The following is a 19,396-nucleotide window of genomic DNA, read 5'->3' on the forward strand; positions in this document are numbered from 1 at the left end:
TTATTTGCAGATAAGAAAACTCTACGTAATGCACAAGATGCTATTCCTTATGGTACTTATACCTATGGTAAGCTTATAGGAGCTTGCACTCAAGAAGGTATTAATTTGTGCAATGAATTAAAGCTCTCTAGGCAGTTAAAAATTCATAAGCTTAGAGAAAGATCTCAGTTAGGAGATTTTTGCACCCAGTTGATTTACTAGATTCAGGAAAACAAACCAAACATAGAGATTATAGAGACTCTAATCACAATAAACCTCATAGGCGAAAAAGATCTAGAAGAAGTTCTAGGGAAGAACAGAGAGCTCATCGTAAATCTAATAGATTTACCAAGAATAGATCTAGGCGAGAACTCGCAAAAATTAAGTGTTATAAATGTGGCAAATTTGGGCATATAGCACCAAATTGTAGGGTTGAAAAGCTTAAAACTCTAGAGTTAGAGGAAGATATGCACGATAAGATTTGTAGTTTATTATACACCTCTGGTTCTGAGTCAGATTACGATGATTATTCTGAATTAGGTTTCAAAACTGATAATCCTGAAACATCTGGTAATACTCAGTCAGCAACTATAGATGCTTGTAAATGTAGAGGTGATATCTGCTCTTGTGAAAATGATTAATTTATAAATTATAATCTCAATTTAAAGATATGAATATTAAAACTATTACTTCTGATAATGTGATAGAGATTTTAAAGGAAGTTATTGATAATACGTTGCGTGAAAAGATTATTCAGCTTGCTGCTTATAATAAGGCTAGCTCTTCTAATGATGTTGAAAAATCAAAAAATGAGTTTGAATATTCTTCTTCTTATTCGTTATCTGAAGACAATAATAGACTTCTAAACAACATGTTGTTATTTGTGATACTTCTTTTGATGACCTAAAAGGAGAAATTAAACAGCTAAAACAAGAGATCAAATCTCTTAAACAAAATCAGATTATTTGTGATCACCGCCTTACTCAGATTGAGTCTGCTAATATCTAGGGTAAAAATATTGTTGAAGAAAATACTCTTGCAAAATCTATTAATATTGATCCTAAACAAAACATGTTTTTAGGAATGATGCAGATTATTACAGCCCATAAATGGTATATTAAATGTACTATATTAATTGATAATACTTTTTCTATAACTGATATTGCTATGATCGATAGTGGAGCTGATGTTAGTTGTATTCAAGAAGGTATTGTACCTACCAAATTCTTTGAAAAACTACTCATATGGTCAAATCTGCTTCTGGACATGCTTTAGATATAAAGTATAAATTGACTAATACGCGTATTTGCCAAAATAAAGTTTGCATTCCGCATTTCTTCTTTCTGGTTAAAAATCAGTTATATCCTCCAATTATACTTGGAACTCCATTTATAAATGCCATTTACCCTTTCACCATCATCCCAGCTAAAGGTTTTTCTACTATTTATAAAGATAGATATATTAGTTATACCTTTACCACTGATCCTATTTATCGTGATATTAATGCTTTAATTAATATGAAACAAAAGCATATTGACTCCTTACAACTTGAAATATTTAGTATGAATATATTCGACACTTTAAAATCTACTAAAGTACAGGAAAAAATTAAAACTGATTTTCGAACAAATGACCATTGATATTTGTGCCGATCATCCTAGTGCTTTTTTGGAATCGAAAAAAAGCATATTGTGACTCTTCCATATGAAGATAATTTATCTGAGGATAATATTCCTACTAAATTACGCCTTTGCCAGATGAACGGCGAATTGGTTGATTTCTGCAAGAAAGAAATTGATAATTTATTACAAAAGGGTTTGATAAAACCTTCTAAATCTCCTTGGTCTTGTACTACATTTTATGTCAATAATGCAGCTGAAAAAGAACGTGGTGTTCCCAGGTTAGTTATAAATTATAAACCTTTGAACAAATATTTGAAATGGCTTAGGTATCCTATCCTAAATAAAATAGATTTATTGTCAAGATTATATGACGCCAATATATTTTCTAAATTTGATTTAAATAAGGTTATTGGCAGATCCAAATATTTAAAGAGCACTCTTATAGAACTGCTTTAAATGTCCCATTTGGACAATATGAATGGAATGTTATGCCATTTGGTTTGAAAAATGCTCCTTCTGAATTCCAAAAAATTATGAATGATATTTTTAACCCATATTTGAATTTTATCATTGTTTATATTGATGATATTTTGGTTTATTCAAAAACTCTTGAAATGCATATTAAACATCTAGACATCTTCAAGAAAATAGTTATACAAAAAGGTTTGGTAATTTCTAAACCAAAAAGGAGTTTATTTCAAATTGAAGTCATATTTTTAGGAAATCTTATTTGTCAGGGGAAGGTTATCCCTATTCAACGATCGATTGATTTTGTGTCAAAATTTTCTGATGTTATTACATATAGGACGCAAGTACAGAGATTCTTGGGAAGCTTAAATTATATTTCCCCCTTTTACAAAAATTTAACTCGTGATATAGCCCTGTTATACGAAAGGCTAAAAATGGATCATAAAACACCTTGGACTAATAGTCTCACCAATTTGGTCAAAAATATTAAACTTCGTGTTAAATTCTTACCTTGTTTAACCCTAGCTAACCCAGGTTAGCAGAAGATTGTAGAGACAGATGCGTCTAACATTGGCTATGGAGGAATATTAAAACAAAACAATCCTCATGATAAGACTGAATATCTAATTCGGATTCATTCCGGAAAATGGAGCGATGCTCAAAAATAATATGCTACGATCGCTCATGAAATGTTAACTATCGTGAAATGCGTTTTAAAATTTCAAGATAATTTATATAACCAATTTTTTTTAATAAAAACATATGCGCAATCTGTGAAATATATGTTTGATAAAGATTTTAAACATGATGCTTCAAAATTAATGTTCGCCATGTGGCAAGCAAAGCTAGCTCCTTTTGATTTTGAAATCCTTTATAAGAAGGGAAGTGATAACTCTCTCCCTGACTTCCTATCTAGAGAATATCTTCAAAATGAGTAACAGTATTAGCAACTCAGAAAATGGTGATGTTGCCATCTCCCTTTTCTTTACAGAAAAAAGATTGATTACAATATTAAAAGTTCTTCCTCTCAATCGAGACATGAAAGAACTAATCGGCTGGAAAATTATAGATGGAATGGTGATGGACCTTTTCCTATCAATGGAAGAATCCAATATTTATTATGACGCTTATTGGGAATAAATCTCGATGTTTTGTTTGCAGAATGGAACCCCCTTGGGTAACTAACGGTCGAGAAAAGGGAAATAACCCACGAGGAAGGGGAAGATACTCCCCAAGTTCATCAAGGTCGTCATACGGATCTTCATCCAACTCTCCAATTATACAGAGAGGAGGAATGAGTTTATTTAATTTAAACTCAAAAGCTCAAGAGGCAATTTCATCGGTACATCCGTAAGATATTCCAGAAAATAATCCATTATATGCCCAACTACAGGCATATTTATCACAAAAGCAAAGTGATACCTTTGCCTCAATAGCTAAAGATGATGTTGATGATATCAAATCATACGAAAAGGTAGAAAAAGAGAAATGATATTTCTCTTGGAAAACTCTGAGATATAGAGAAAAGAAGAACCATGGAAAATATTCCAACGGTATTTACTTAATGGACTTTATTTCACGGGTGAGTCATACAAAACTCAGTCATATTATGAAACTCTGCTAATAAGCACAGGTGTGGAATTTCAGCACTTTTCAGGTTATAATACCAGTGAGAATGTTTATAACTTCTCCAAAATGATTATAAAACAAATCATTCCTATTGAAAATTGGGTATTTCCTCAATGACAGAAAGGCAAATTAGCCTTACCAAAGTCTCTATGAAATTTACATATTGGGACTATATTCAGGCTTTTAATAAAGTTCTCTATTATAATAACGAGAGACACAAACATACTTGGTTCATTAAAGTATGTGCAAAGATATTTACTAATCCCATTCCAAATTGGTTTTTAAACTGGTGGTCATACCACGGGCCAATAATAAAAATTTTGCCCGATCCGTTTCTCAAGTTATACAGAGAATGGGTTAAGGTTTCTCTAGACCTTAACAATCTATATCACCAAGAACACATTTATTACATGCAACAAATAGAACAAATATATTTCTTTCTAGAATTTTCTGTTCCCTGGATTCATAAATGGGCTCCAGAAGTGGATTTCACTGAAGAACAAATCCCCTGATTATATCGGACTTATTACAACAATTTCTGGGATAAATTAATGAAAATGGACCCCCAAACAAAAATTTTATACGGACAAGAACTATTGGACTTGATTTTCAAGACAATTCAAGATTATAAATCAATTCCTCATAAATGAATAATTGCTGACACTTCGGTTAAACATATGGCTAGAAGAATTTCTAACCAAGATGGAGATCAAAATGAAATGATTAATAATTATTTGGAAGAAGTCAAGAAAAACCTTCTTCTTAATATCACGCACTACGCAAAATCAGACTCATCTATGCGCAGTGAAACAATTGATGATACTCACGAGGCCCAGCCATAAGAGTCGGAAGGGCCAGTTTTAGAAGACACACTGAAGAAAGCAGAAGATTTCCTTTCAAAGCTTAAAAAATAAGATTTAGCAGATAAGCATTACCAACAGTAGAAACACTGTTGCAACAGTATATATATTGTTCTAGGACCCGCATAGGGGACCTGCTATTACTATTCCTAGATGCTTTTTAGTTTCTATAAATAAGTTTGTTTTGTTTTGTAAGAGGCAGGTTCTAAAAAAACCCTCTCTCTTTCTTTTGATCTCTCCCTTACTTTCTTAGACTATATTGTAAGTTGTAAGTTTGCCGGAGTACCGGAGTTTGAATAATATCAAGTATTTTCATAGGCCCTGGTGTTTGGCCACAAGGTACTTTCTTTAATTCTTCCTTTCTCTTACTTTCTCTACTTCTCCGATCTAAGTTGTGACTATGTCTGGCTAAAATAATATATCTATGTCGGATAACTAACTTCACTTCTATATCTACCATGAAAGATCTAGACTTTATCTAAATATGAATAAATTTATATATGGTTTCTTGACTTGGTTCCGAGATGGTGGTACAGTCAAATTCAATACAACAAGTTAGTGGCTTTGTCTTAGTGACTCCGTCTAGCCAGCAGTAGTCTCAGCTCGGTAAGGAGTTAAAAGGGCGCTTTATACCCGATTAGAACTGCTAGACACATGGGCTCATTAACAATACGTATTTGAATCTCGATAGACCCTTTGCTTGGGTAAAAGGACTAGGTCCTTCCATACAGTCATTAAACTATATAAAAATTTTTATGTATTTCGATTTAGATTTCTTCCTTGAATTTGGATGTTAACAAGCTAGATTGAAGAAGACCGCGCGGACTACCGCCCATCTTCGGAGATCCTGGTTTCGTTGTCTTCCTCTCAATTGAGACATGAAAGAACTAATCTGCTGGAAAATTATAGATGGAATGGTGATGGACCTTTTCCTATCAATGGAAGAATCCAATATCTATTATGACGCTTATTGGGAATAAATCTCGATGTTTTGTTTGCAGAACGGAACCCCCTTGGATAACTAAGGGTCGAGGAAAGGGAAATAACCCACGAGGAAGGGGAAGATACTCCCCAAGTTCATCAAGGTCGTCATACGGATATTCATCCAACTCTCCAATTATACAGAGAGGAGTACTCTTAGTATTAGTATCTCCTAAATCTATGATTAAGAGAATATATCTATGCCGAAAGCTTTGAAAGGAAATCTTCTGCTTTCTTCAGTGTGTCTTCTGAAACTGGCCCTTCCGACTTATATGGCTGGACCTCGTGAGTATCATCACTTGTTTCACTACGCATAGATGATCGATTGATTTTGCGTCAAAATTCCTGATGTTATTACAGATAGGACGCAATTACAGAGATTCTTGGGAAGCTTAAAATTATATTTCCCCCCTTTTACAAAAAATTATCTCGTTATATAGCCCCGTTATACGAAAGGCTAAAAAAGGATCATAAAACACCTTGGACTAATAGTCTCACCAATTTGGTAAAAAATATTAAACTTCATGTTAAATCCTTACTTTGTTTAACTCTAGCTAACCCAGGTTGGCAGAAGATTGTAGAGACAGATGCGTCTAACATTGGCTATGGAGGAATATTAAAACAAATCAATCCTCATGATAAGACTGAATATCTAATTCAGTCTCATTCCGGAAAATGGAGCGATGCTCAGAAAAAATATGCTACGGTAGCTCATGAAATGTTAACTATCGTGAAATGCGTTTTAAAATTTCAAGATGATTATATAAGCAAAATTTTTTAATAAAAACAGATGCGCGATTTGTGAAATATATGTTTGATAAAGATTTTAACCATGATGCTTCAAAATTAATGTTCGCCATGTGGCAAGCACATCTAGCTCCTTTTGATTTTGAAATCCTTTATAAGAAGGGAAGTGATAACTCTCTCCCAGACTTCCTATCTAGAGAATATCTTCAAAATGAGTAACAGTATTAGCAACTCAGAAAATGGTGATGTTGCCATCTCCCTTTTCTTTACAGAAAAAAGATTGATTACAATATTAAAAGTTCTTCCTCTCAATCGAGACCAAAATGAAATGATTAATAATTATTTGGAAGAAGTCAAGAAAACCCTTCTTCTTAATATCACGCACTACACAAAATTAGACTCATCTATGCCCAATGAAACAAGTGATGATACTCACGAGGCCCAGCCATATGAATCAGAAGGGCTAGTTTCAGAAGACACACTGAAGAAAGCAGAAGATTTCCTTTCAAAGCTTAAAAATAAGATTTAGCAAATAAGCATTACCAACAGTAGAAACACTGTTGCAACAGTAGATATACTGTTCTAGGACCCGCATAGGGGACCCGCTATTACTACTTTCTCCTATTTTCTCTATTTCTCCGATCTAGTATGAATATATTCGACACTTTAAAATGTACAAAAGTGCAGGAAAAAATTAAAATAATTTCCAAAAAAATGGCCATTGATATTTGTGGTGATCATCCTAGTGCTTTCTGGAATCGAAAAAAGCAAGTCTAAAGTCACTACTAGAAGACCCATAAAATGGGAAGAAATTAATTTTCCTACTACTTGGATTTGGCGTGATTTAGTAGGAATATCATCCTCAGAGAAATTCAGATCCAGGTGCATAATTATAACCATGCGTTTTAACATTCAAAGTTAAAGCATCTAATATATTAGAATCAGTCAAAGATAATTGCAAATAAACCAAGGTACGAAGAACGTAATATGATTATGCAAAGCACAAGTCTCATAAAATTCTTGCGAAATATTATGCAAATCCTCTGTGTTGTAAGGGTCAAAAAACCAAGTTTTAAACTGGCTCCATGAATGGAATGTTATGTCATTTGGTTTGAAAAATGCTCCTTCTGAATTCCAAAAAATTATGAATGATATTTTTAACCAATATTTGAATTTTATCATTGTTTATATTTGATGATAAAATTATGAATGATATTTTTAACCCATATTTGAATTTTATCATTGTTTATACTGATGATATTTTGGTTTATTCAAAAACTCTTGAAATGCATATTAAACATCTAAACATATTCAAGAAAATAGCTATACAAAATGGTTTGGTAATTTCTAAACAAAAAATGAGTTAAGACCGTTGAAGAACTTTGATGAATAAAGGTAAATAAGTGGTTATAAACCAAGGTACGAAGAACCTATCTTTATCAGTAGCAGAAAAACCCTTAGTTGTGATGCTGATGAGAGGATAAATAGCATTTATAAATGGAGTTCCAAGTATAGTCTTAGTGACTCCGTCTAGCCAGCCGTGGTCTCAGCCCACTAAGGAGTTAAACTGATCGGGCAAATTTTTTATTGTTGGCCCGTGGTAATAATAATAATAATAATAATAATATTAATAATAATAATAATAATAATAATAATAATAATAATAATAATAATAATAATAATAATAATAATAATAATAATAATAATAATAATAATAATAATAATAATAATAATAATAATAATAATAATAATAATAATAATAATAATAATAATAATAATAATAATAATAATAATAATAATAATAATAATAATAATAATAATAATAATAATAATAATAATAATAATAATAATAATAATAATAATAATAATAATAATAATAATAATAATAATAATAATAATAATAATAATAATAATAATAATAATAATAATAATAATAATAATAATAATAATAATAATAATAATAATAATAATAATAATAATAATAATAATAATAATAATAATAATAATAATAATAATAATAATAATAATAATAATAATAATAATAATAATAATAATAATAATAATAATAATAATAATAATAATAATAATAATAGAATATTCCCATATTACGCAAAATTCTGATGGTAAGATTTGTATTCAATTTGATGAAAAGAGTGTTCCTTATAATAGACATTCGTTTTCCGATAGAAGATTTCTTGCTATACAACTTATTTCTCCAATTGAGCCATTATATGGTCCTGCTCGAAATCGTGCTGCCTCTTTACATACTTTATCTTTTGTTATATCTACAGATAAAATAAAATTAAAATTAATCCTCGATTAAACATTGTTCAAACAAATGATAAATCGTCTGATATTTCTGATAAGGATATTCCTTCTGCATCCGAAATGGATTTCAATCTTAATGATACTTAATGATGAATGTACACCAAATCGATTTTAGTCCAGGTTCACTGGCAAGAAAGTATATTCAAAACGAATTTGCAAGTGATAAATGGAGCCAGTTTAAAACATGGTTTTTTGACACTTACAGCACAGAGGATTTGCATAATATTTCACAAGAATTTTATGAGACTTGTGATTTGCATAATCATATTATGTTCTTCGTACCTTGGTTTATAACCACTTATTTACTTTATTCATCAAAGTTCTTGACGATCTTATAAAGATGAATCAGGTAATATTATTAAAGCTATCTATCCACCTCAAGCACCATTTATACTTTCTAATAATACAGGTATCACCTTCACTGCTTTCCAAAAGTTTATTGAAAATGTTGTGGCTACGATAAGTATTAACGAGATTAATAATCTCATTTCTCAAAACAACTATCTAGGTCTTTATGTGAAAGTTTTAGGAGAACATATTAGTTCTCTCGATAAGAAATTAGATGATTTGATAATTTTAATTGGTCAAATTAAAAATGATTTAAAACCTTTTAAACAGGTTTCTACGTCAAAACAACCTGATGTACCTATTCAGAGACCTCCTGAGATTCAGGATTTTATCTTTAAACCACTTTATGATCTTGAGAATCTTCTTGATAAAAAGTTTTCTCAATTTGGGGCGAAACTCATTAGTTTATCTCAAGATTTCGCAGATGAGATAGAAATCACTTTTGATTTTAAAAATCAAGTTGAAATATAAATTAATAAACTTCGTGGTTATCGCAAAAGGAATAATGGTAAATATGCTCATCAACCTAGTATGCAAACTTATTATTATCCCCGTCCAACTCCTCAAGATGTTCTTATAGAAGAACGTGATTGAAACCAAACCCATACTTCTTATAGTGGAAGTGAGATTTATGAATGGAATCTCGACAGTTTAACTGATAGACAATTAACCATACTTGTTCAAAGAATGCTTATGTATGCTAGTATTTGTAAGAGTGTTACTAACACCGATAGAACTATTTGCAAGATGATAATTGCAGGTTTTACTGGCCAACTTAGAGGCTGGTGGGATAATTATATGAGTATTGAGGCAAAAGCAGTTGTAATTAATGCTAAGGCTGCTAAATGAAGGTATTGCTAATCTAGGATTTGCCTTAGTAACAAAAAGAGAAGACGTTGTTTATACCCTAGTCTTAACTATTCTCGAACATTTTAATGGTAGATTTACCAATCAATATGAAATTGTTCGTTCTTTGTTAAACGGTCTTCGATATAGACATTTAGGAGAATTCCGACGGTATAAAGATACTTATCTAAGTCGAGTGATGGAACTACCAGAAAATGGTCTTGAGCATTGGAAAGCCAAGTTTATAGATGGCTTACCTCCATTATTTGCAGAAAGAGTTAAGAAAACTCTACGTATTTCACAAGGTGCTATTCCTTATGGCACTTATACCTATGGTAAGCTTATAGGAGCTTGCACTCAAGATGGTATTAATTTGTGCAATGAATTAAAGCTCTATAGGCTGTTAAAAATTGATAAGCTTAGAGAAAGATCTCAGTTTGGAGACTTTTGCACCCAGTTTGGTTTACCAGATTCAGGAAAACAAACCAAACATAGAGATTCTAGAAACTCTAATCACGATAAACCTCATAGGAGAAAAAGATCTAGAATAAGATCTAGGGAAGAACGGGAAGAACGGAGAGCTCATCGTAAATCTAGTAGATTTACCCAGAATAGATCTAGGCGAGAATTCACAAAATTAAGTGTTATAAATGTGGCAAATTTGGGCATATAGCACCAAATTGTAGGCTTGAAAAGTTTAAAACCCTAGAGTTAGAGAAAGATATGCACGATAAGATTTGTAGTTTATTATACACCTATGGTTCTGAGTTAGATTATGATGATTATTCTGAATCATGTTCTGAAACTAATAAACTTGAAACATCTGGTAATACTCAGTCAGCAACTATAGATGCTTGTAAATGTAGAGGTGATATCTGCTCTTGTGAAAATGATGAAATTTATAAATTACAATCTCAATTTGAAGATATGAATATTAATACTATTACTTCTGATAATGTAGATAGAGCTTTTAAAGGAAGTTACTGATAATACGTTGCGTGAAAAGATTATTCAGCTTGCTGTTAGTAATAAGGTTAGCTCTTCTAATGCTGTTGAAAAAAATCAAAAAATGAGTTTAAATATTCCACTTCTTATTCGTTATCTGAAGTCAATAATAGACTTTCTAAACATCATATTGTTATTCGTGATACTTTTTTTGATGACCTAAAAGGAGAGATTCAACAGCTAAAACAAGAGATCAAATCTCTTAAACAAAATCGGATTATTTGTGATCACCGCCTTACTCAGATTGAGTCTGCTAATATCTAGGGTAAAAATATTGTTGAAGAAAATATTCTTGTAAAATCTATTAATATTGATCCTAAACAAAACATGTTTTTAGGAATGATGCAGATTATTACAGCCCATAAATGGTATATTAAATGTACTATATTAATTGATAATATTTTTCTATAACTGACATTGCTATGATAGATAGTGGAGCTGATGTTAGTTGTATTCAAGAAGGTCTTGTACCTACCAAATTCTTTGAAAAAATTACTCATATGGTCAAATCTGCTTCTGGACATGCTTTAGATATAAAGTATGAATTGCCTAATATGCGTATTTGCCAAAATAAAGTTTGCATTCCTCATTTCTTCTTTTTGGTTAAAAATCAGTTATATCCTCCAATTATACTTGGAACTCCATTTATAAATGCCATTTACCCTTTCACCAGCATCACAGCTAAGGGTTTTTCTGCTATTTATAAAGATAGAGATATTAGTTATACCTTTATCACTGGTCCTATTTCTCGTGATATTAATGCTTTAATTAATATGAAACAAAAGCATGTTGACTCCTTACAACTTGAAATATTTAGTATGAATATATTCGACACTTTAAAATCTCATAAAGTACAGGAAAAAATTAAACTGATTTCCGAACAAATGACCATTGATATTTGTGCCGATCATCCTAGTGCTTTTTGGAATCGAAAAAAGCATATTGTGACTCTTCCATATGAAGATAATTTCTCTGAGGATAATATTCCTACTAAATCACGCCCTTGCCAGATGAACGCTGAATTGATTGAATTCTGCATGAAAGAAATTGATAATTTATTACAAAAGGGTTTAATAAAACATTCTAAATCTCCTTGGTCTTGTACTACATTTTATGTCAATAATGCAGCTGAAAAGGAACGCGGTGTTCCCAGGTTAGTTATAAATTATTAACCTTTGAACAAATATTTGAAATGGATCAGGTATCCTATTCCAAACAAAAAAGATTTATTGTCAAGATTATATGACGCCAATATATTTTCTAAATTTGATTTAAAATCAGGTTATTGGCAAATTCAGATATTTAAAGAGCACTCTTATAGAACTATTTTTAATGTCCCGTTCAAACAATACAAATGGAATGTTATGCCATTTGGGTTAAAAATGCTCCTTCTGAATTTCAAAAAATTATGAATGATATTTTCAACCCATATCTGGACTTCATCATAGTTTATATTGATGATATTTTGGTTTATTCAAAAACTCTTGAAATACATATTAAACACTTGGATATTTTCAAGAAAATAGTTATACAAAATGATTTGGTAATTTCTAAACCAAAAATGAGTTTATTTCAATCTGAAGTAAGATTTTTAGGACATCTTATCTGTCAGGGGAAGATTACCCTTATTCAACGATCGATTGATTTTGCGTCAAAATTTCCCGATATTATTACAGATAAGACACAATTACAGAGATTCTTGGGAAGCTTAAATTATATTTCCCCCTTTTACAAAAAGTTATCTCGTGATATAGCCCCGCTATATGAAAGTCTAAAAAAGGATCACAAAACACCTTGGACTAATAGTCTCACCAATTCGGTAAAAAATATTAAACTTCATGTTAAATCCTTACCTTGTCTAACTCTAGCTAACCCAGGTTGGCAGAAGATTGTAGATACATATGCGTCTAACATTGGCTATGGAATAATATTAAAACAAATCAATCCTCATGATAAGACTGAATATCTAATTCGGTTTCATTCTGGAAAATGGAGCGATGCTCAAAAAAAGTATGCGACGGTAACTCATGAAATGTTAACTATCGTAAAATGCGTTTTAAAATTTCAAGATAATTTATATAACCAAATTTTTTTAATAAAAACAGATGCGCAATCTGTGAAATATATGTTTGATAAAGATTTTAAACATGATGCTTCAAAATTAATGTTCGCCAGGTGGCAAACACATCTAGCTCCTTTAGATTTTGAAATCCTTTATAAGAAGGGAAGTGATAACTCTCTCCCGGACTTCCTATCTAGAGAATATCTTCAAAATGAGTAACAGTATTAGCAACTCAGAAAATGGTGATGTTCCAATCTCCCTTTTTTTTACAAAAAAAAGATTGATTACAATATTAAAAGTTCTTCCTCTCAATAGAGACATGAAAGAACTAATTTGCTGGAAAATTATAGATGGAATGGTAATGGACCTTTTTCTATTAATGGAAGAATCCAATATTTATTATGACACTTCTTGGGAATAAATCTCGTTGTTTTGTTTGCAGAATGGAACCCCCTTGGGTAACTAAGGATCGAGGAAAGGGAAATAACCCATGAGGAAGCGGAAGATACTCCCCAAGTTCATCAAGGTCGTCATACGGATCTTCATCCAACTCTCCAATTATACAGAGAAGAGGAATGAGTTTATTTAATTTAAACTCAAAAGCTCAAGAGGCAACTTCATCGGTACATCTGGAAGATATTCCAGAAAATAATTCTTTATATGCCCAACTACATGCATATTTATCACAAAAGCAAAGTGATACCTTTGCCTTAATAGCTAAAGATGATGTTGATGATATCAAATCATACGGAAAGGTAGAAAAAAGAGAAATGGTATTTCTCTTGGAAAACTCTGAGATACAAAGAAAAGAAGAAACATGGAAAATATTCCAACTATATTTACTTAATGGACTTTATTTCACGGGTGAGTCATACAAAACTCGGTCATATTATGACACTTTGCTAATAAGCACAGGTGTTGAATTTCAGCACTTTTCAAGTTATAATACCAGTGAGAATGTTTATAACTTCTCCAAAATGATTATAAAACAAATCATTCCTATTGAAGATTGGGGTATTTCCTCGATGATAGAAAGGCAGATTAGCCTTAAAAGTCTCTATGAAATTTACATATTGAAACTATATTCAGGTTTTAATAAAGTTCTCTGTTATAATAACGAGAGACACAAACATACTTGGTTCATTAAAGTATGTGCAAAGATACTTGCTAATCCTATTCCAAATTGGTTTTTAAACTGGTGGTCATACCACGGGCCAACAATAAAAAATTTGCCCGATCTGTTTCTCAAGTTATACAGAGAATGGGTTAAGGTTTCTCCAGACCTTAATAATCTATATCACCAAGAACACATTTGTTAAATGCAACAAATAGAACAAATATATTTGTTTATATCTACCATGAAAGATCTAGACTTTATCTAAATATGAATAAATTTATATATGGTTTCTTGACTTGGTTCCGAGATGGTCGTACAGTCAGATTCAATACAACAAGTTTGTGGCTTTGTCTTAGTGACTCCATCTAGCCAGCCGTGGTCTCAGCCCGATAAGGAGTAAAAGGGCGCCTTATACCCGATTAGAACTGCTAGACACATGAGCTCACAAACAATACGTATTTGAATCTCGACAGACTCTTTGCTTGGGTAAAAGGATTAGATCCTTCCATACAGTCATTAAACTATATAAGAATTTGTATGTATTTCGATTCGGATTTCTGAATTCGGATGTTAACAAGCTAGATTGAAGATGACCGCGCAGACTACCGCCCGTCTGAGATCCTGGTATAATTGTGTGAACTTGAAGTTCAAGGGATAATTCTTTTGCTTAATGGTGCAAATTTATTGCCAGATGAATTTACTGACCCTATGCTATAATTCAGCTGTAAATGCTCCAATGAGAAGTCCTTGAAGGACAGAGTCTATGATACCCCTGGAGCGTAATAGACCAATCGGTTCCAATGTAAAACTCCTTGAAGAAGGAGAGGAGCAAATGATCAAGTTGGTCATGATAATAAGGCAAGTGCTATAAAAGAGCACCATGACATAACCTTTCATAAAACCTTGAAAAAGGTTCAAGTACCTGAAAAATGATGAGAAATGAAGAGATCTTGATAAGTTATGTCATATTGGAATCGATATCAAATAATCGATCGACGGTATCTTTGATATGAAGTAGCGCTCAATGATATAAATGGTGACGAGGATCTTGAATTCAAATTTGTCATATAGTGTGGACAGATAAATGATTGGCCAAGGAAAATACATAATTCAAGTATATTTTATTTCACTTAGAAAAATGATGTTTTTGGATTGATAGTCCATAAATCAAGGTATAATGTCAGTGTGATATAAATAAATTATTATGCGATAGTATAACCGTAAGATATAAAGTACGGCTTGTGTCTTGGGGAATAAAGGTTTGTCGCAGAAATTATGACATTATTGCAGACGTTTTCTCCTATGGTGGATGCAATGAGATTTGTTTTGATCTGCAATATATAAAAACTTGAATGCATATAATGAATAATTATCATGTCTAACTAAATAATATTGAAGGTTATATAAAAAACCTTAAAGCAATCAAGGTGTCTGAAACATATAAAAGTTTGAAAGAAACTTTTTCAATAAAACTTCAAGAATTCTTATATGGATTGAAATAATCAAGAAAGATAGGGTATAGAAAAAATGACCCTAATTGTCCTTGCATTTTTATGAAAATGCCAGGATCTGAATTTGTTGTGTATGTTGATAACTTGAACATTATTAGCACTCTTAAAGAGCTTTCAAAAGCTATTGAGGGTTTTAGAAGGGAATCTAAAATGAATAGATTCTGGAAAGACAAATTTTTGTCTTGACCTGTAGATTGAGAATTTGACAAATGAAATATTTGTTCATCAATCAACATACACAGAAAAGTTTTTATGCGATTTTATATGATAAATCACATTTATTGAGTATCCCAATGATTATGAGATCGCTTGACATAAATAAAGATTCATTTTGATCTCAAGAGAAGGATAAAGAGCTTCTTGGTGATGAAACTCCACGTATCAGTCAATTGGAGGCACTAATGAACCTTGCTATATATGATCAAATATTTTGCAGTGAGTTTATTGACAAGATTGTGCTCCTCTCCAACAAGAAGACGTTGAAATGACACCAAGAACATTTATTTGAAGTTATTTTACAAGATAATCAACTGCAAATGAAAGTGTTCACAAGATAATTGTTGCTATGAACAAGTTGAATGAGCAATATACTTCAATAACGAGGTCACGAATAGAGTGATTTTCAAGAATGTATTCGGCTAAACTCAAAGCCTCGTCATATCCATGAAACCAAAAAATGATATATCAAGATGAGTTCAATCATACAACATATTCGTGAATGCGATTTGATCACAAAGACACTATCAATATTTGAGAAGTTGATATATAAGATTAGATGACATCATCACAAGAAATTAAGTGATGTTTTAATCAGGGGGAGAATAATATGTGTTGCACTCTTTTTTCCTTGATCGAGGTTTTGTCCCACTGGATTTTCCTAGCAAGGGTTTTAATGAGGCAACAAATAATGCATATCAAAAGATACATGTACTCTCTTTCCTTCACTATAATTTTTTTCCCACAGGGTTTTTCCTAGTAAGGTTTTAATGAGACACATTATGTATGGACACCCAAGGGGGAGTGTTATAAATTCATTGAATAGTGGATTGTCCATTTTGTTTATTCATGAACTACCAAATTCATGTATGTATATTTCCTAGATGATATGAACCCCTTTTTTTTGGATAAAAATGTGGATAACAATGTATCTACTAGTTTGAGCATTGAACATGGTGAACTTTGGAGTGATATCTCAACCTATAAATAGAGATATCATTCACCATTGTATGACACAATTGAATAAGAAAAAAAGTCATCTTCTTCATCTTCATATCTTGTCTTCTTCTCTTTGTATTATATTGTTCTGAGCTTATATTTTATAACATTATTATACTTATAATTTTAATGAACTTAAATAATACTCCTAATTTATAAATATCTAAAATAAAAAATAAAATATTCTATATTACTATATATTATAAGTGTGAATGTTGAGGAGCTAAGGGTCAGCGGGTCAACTAATCAATTGACCGGTTTTCCCTTCTTCTCAACTTCCTCTATTTATATTTCGTATTTTATCCGTTTTAATTTATTTTTATTTTTATATTTTTCTTTTTATATGGTATGTATTTACAAAAATTGTATGAAACATCAACTTAAAATATTATAAATTTGTTTAATTCTCGAAATTAGTACTGCTAATTGGTACTGAGGGAGTAGCATATATTATTTGAAAATTACATTAAGAGTACCATAAATCACAATAATTAACAACTTAAAATATTTGAAAAATATATTAAAATGTGATTAACTCTCAAAATCTCACACGTGCCACATAAATTGGGACAAATGGAGTAACATATATTATTTGAAAATTACATTAAGAGTACTATTAATGACAACTTAAAGTATTTAAAATTTAAAAACATATTAAAAATTTGATTAACTCTCAAAATTTAACATGTGCCGCATAAATTGGGATAAGGAAAATAACATATATAAAATTATGTACTTAAAATATATATATATTAAAAAATTGATTGACTCTCAAAATTTCACATGTACCACATAAATCACAATAATTAATGACTTAAAATATTTTTAAAAATTAATCAACTCTCAAAATATCATATATGTATGCCACAAATATTATTTGAAAAGTACGAAAAATATAATAGAAATAATTGACAACAAAAATATTTAAAAATTTAATTGAATCTTCTAATTTTGTTTATGTAACATAAATTAAAATCACTAAACTAATATTTATTGGGCCCGTACTTGTATGGACTTTTGTATCTAATAATATAAAAAATGTCAAAAATAAAATAGACATAAATATCATTCAAAGTTGAGGAGAGTTTGATTTTTAATCCAAAATTGAGAGATATAAAGTAATTCAAGTGAAAACAACTGCAATAGTAAATCTGATGAAAAAATGTAAAGAATATAGAGAGTCAAGAAAAGGGTATTAATTTTCTTGAGAAATTTGTTGGGTACTTTGGGTACGTAAGAATTAGGGCGTCATATGAAAGCTTACAATTGCAAATCAAGACAGTGATAAATTAGGTGACAAAAACTTATAATAAAAACATAATATTATTATATAGTTTAGCCAACCGGCATACATATGAAAAACTAATTAAAAAAATGTTAAAATTGTTGAGAGAAAAATCTCCCATAAACAAAACTCTTAAATATCTACATTGTAGATGTTCTTGTATTCTTGGTATGAGAAGAGGAGTCTTCAGTTTATAGAATTTTAAACTTTTCTTCTAAAGAAAGAATAACCAAATATGAAATATAATTATTATTTTTTTCAGGAAAAGTAAAAGCATTTATGGTAATGCTTTGAGTTTCCTTCCAAGGAAGATTAAGACGGTATTTGGATTGTCTTAAAAGTTGGTCAAACCTACTTTTAAATCAGTTTTTAACTTTTGGAAGTGTTTGACAAATATAAAAATAATTTAAAATAAGTAAAAAATAACTTAAAATAAGTTAGTAAGTGTTTGATAATGTTACAAATAACTTAAAATAAGTTTAAAATGACTTAAAATAAGTCAAAAATCAAAAGTAGGTATCTTCTTACTTTTTATTTTTAACTTAAATGTTATTTAAGTTTGACTTTTATTTTTTACTTAAAATCTACTTCTTCTTTTTTAAGTCAATCTACTTTTTTTTAAGTCAATCCAAACGAGCTCTAAAACTCAAATATGGTAAGAAAATCAGGGTAAAATCCTAACAAAATCAACATAGAAATGGAAAAGATTGAGACTTTAGGCCATCTTTGTGAAAATTCCAAATTAGGTTTTCAAGAAAGGATAATCTTGGGAAGGATTTGTTGAGAAAGTGAATATTTGTCTAAAAGAGAGGCTGAAAATGAGGTTTTCAAGAAAACAAAAATTGAACCTTGTCTGATGTTTCAAGTATTGCTCTTCTTTAACCTCTATGAATTAAGAAGAATTAGAGGTTGATTAATTTTCAAGTATTGCTCTCTTATTCTCAAATCCTCATTTTATGACATAAGCTCTTCAAGCGAATGAAAAGATACGAGGCTTTGTTGATCCATGTCCAATTGATGTTAACACTTTTTTCATTGCTAGCAAAACGATTGAAGATGAATGGTTAGTGAAACGATCGAAGAAAGATGAGGTCGATTTTCTATGGATCAAAGAAGCAGAAAATGTTTATGAAAACTCTCCAAGCTGTGCTTGGAAGAGCTTAAGATCTTGGAGAATGTTCATTCCAAAAAGCTATGGGTATAACCTAATCTCTTAGTTGCTTATTTCTCAAGTAATTATGACAGTTACTTTGTTTTCTTGTTGCAACTTTTTATATAGTAAATGGTTGGTGAATGATTACAAGTCTTTGGAATACCTTCAAGTTATAATGTTTGATTTGATTTATTTTTTCCATATAAAACTTAATATTATTCAATTCAATGTTTGGTTTGA

At 30.7% G+C, this 19,396-nt stretch overlaps 1 pseudogene; it reads left to right on the forward strand.

Moving 5' to 3' along the window:
• Positions 1-10,007: 10,007 nt before the first annotated feature.
• Positions 10,008-19,396, forward strand: part of LOC102599618 (protein OBERON 3-like) — a 16,423-nt pseudogene continuing 7,034 nt past the window's right edge.

This window comes from Solanum tuberosum, unplaced genomic scaffold, assembly GCF_000226075.1.
Source record: "Solanum tuberosum cultivar DM 1-3 516 R44 unplaced genomic scaffold, SolTub_3.0 scf00157, whole genome shotgun sequence".
NCBI lineage: Eukaryota > Viridiplantae > Streptophyta > Magnoliopsida > Solanales > Solanaceae > Solanum > Solanum tuberosum.